The following is a 1,857-nucleotide window of genomic DNA, read 5'->3' as shown; positions in this document are numbered from 1 at the left end:
ATATCAAAGGGAGACATCTGTACATGATACAAAATATGATAGGTATGGAAAGTAAGAAGGGAAATAAAAGGAAGGAACAAGTAATAAAAAAATAGACTGAGGATTGGACATTGCAAGCTAAACACCCAACAGGACTTTGTGATGAATGTCAGGAGGTGGAATCAATTAATCACTTTCTTTATATCATGTAAGAAATATATACAAGAAAGGCAAGAGTTCAAGAATCAGCTACGGGAAATAGGTATAGTAGAGTATAATGTTAAAAATATAGTAACATATGGAAATAATGACCAAGGACGGAGATATTTGTTTAATTTTCTAAGGAGGACTGGACTGGAAGGACGAATTTAATTAAGATATAGTAAGTTAAAGTGAGACAGCAGATGGCAGTAATGCAACACTATGGATGCCAACTGCCGTAAAACTCCTATGAAGAAGAAGACAAACATCACTATTGTGATGTACATTTGTGTTAGGGACTGTTGACTGTGGAATTGTTACACTGGAGAAATGGTGAGTGGTTTCTTTAATTGCTATTCAATATGATAAATATGATATTATAATACCAATATGCACTGTGGCCTGGCCCCATGTTAGCAAATTAGTCAGTTAGCCAGGTACAGCCGTTTTGCCAGCTGAGATTAGTTAAGTTAATTAGTTAAGCCAGGAACACACTACACAACTGTAAGGCTGGTTATGAATGTAATTTGATACTTAAAACTGATCACACCCAAATGTGTCAGAGCCATTTGCGTTCAGTTGGTGTTTACAGTCAGCATTTAAAATCATAAGTGTTTTCTCTTAGAACTTAGAATGATTCAGTTAGTCGTTAAGTGTGTCCCTGGCTTTAGGTTGCATATCAGTATTTGTTATACTTCACTTCCCATATCAGGTCATTACTAGACTACATTAACTCGGGATCATATTTCAATAACTATACAAGCATGTTTTGTGGAAGCATGGATGCATGATTTGTTTCATATTTTGTTTAACTAATAGTTATTTTCACCTGTTAGGTTGTTAGTAACTGATTGCAATGACATATTGTTCTCTGTGTTTCAGGATGTGTCAAGTCTTTCCAAGGGGACAAAGAAATCGAAGTTAAGAATCGAAAAGGAGTCATCAAAACAGTACCAGAAGCAGAATGTATCTGTTAAATTGAAATGTCTGTCAAATGCCAACACCAAACTGAAAATAAATCAAAATGAACAAGGAAACCGAATTGTAGAAATACTTTGAAGGAAATAAAAGATGAATTTCTACGTTTGTGATATTACTGACCAATATTAGAGAATTCTTAGATCACAGTTAAAAGAATGAGTTTAACACAATGATATGACGGTGGTCTCACATGGTGAGCTCACAGTATGAGCGCACAGTGAGTGTGCAGTGACCTCACATTGTGACCACAGTATGAGCACACAGTGAGTGTGCAGTGACCTCACATTGTGACCACGGTATGAGCACACAGTGAGTGTGCAGTGACCTCATATTGTGAGCACAGTATGAGCACACGGTGAGTGCGCTGTGACCTCACACTGACCATAGTATCAGCACACAGTGAGTGTGCAGTGACCTCACATTGTGACCACAGTATGAGCGCACAGTGAGTGTGCAGTGACCTCAAATTGTGACCACAGTATGAGAGCACAGTGAGTGTGCAGTAACCTCAAATTGTGACCACAGTATGAGCGCACAGTGAGTGTCCAGTGACCTCACATTGGGAATATAATATGAGCACACAGTGAGTGCGCTGTGTGGTTACACTTTTAGCTCACTGTGACACACCATGAGAATCGTGTGAGCTCAAGGTGACATCATTGTGAGATCAAATTGTTGACTGGGCTGTTAGAGACA

General features: G+C 38.4%; 1 long non-coding RNA gene across 1 annotated transcript; it reads left to right on the top strand.

Annotated features, from left to right (window-relative positions):
* Window positions 1-286: 286 nt before the first annotated feature.
* Window positions 287-1,217, top strand: LOC107683610 (uncharacterized). The gene is made up of 2 exons (XR_001633738.1): window positions 287-513; window positions 1,063-1,217. It is a non-coding gene; the product is annotated as an uncharacterized LOC107683610 (long non-coding RNA).
* The last annotated feature ends 640 nt before the right edge of the window (window positions 1,218-1,857 follow it).

This window comes from Sinocyclocheilus anshuiensis, unplaced genomic scaffold, assembly GCF_001515605.1.
Source record: "Sinocyclocheilus anshuiensis isolate Anshui unplaced genomic scaffold, SAMN03320099.WGS_v1.1 scaffold2687, whole genome shotgun sequence".
In the NCBI taxonomy this organism is placed as follows: domain Eukaryota; kingdom Metazoa; phylum Chordata; class Actinopteri; order Cypriniformes; family Cyprinidae; genus Sinocyclocheilus; species Sinocyclocheilus anshuiensis.
The sequence above is the reverse complement of the archived record's forward strand: the minus strand, read 5'-3'. Positions and strand labels throughout refer to the sequence as shown.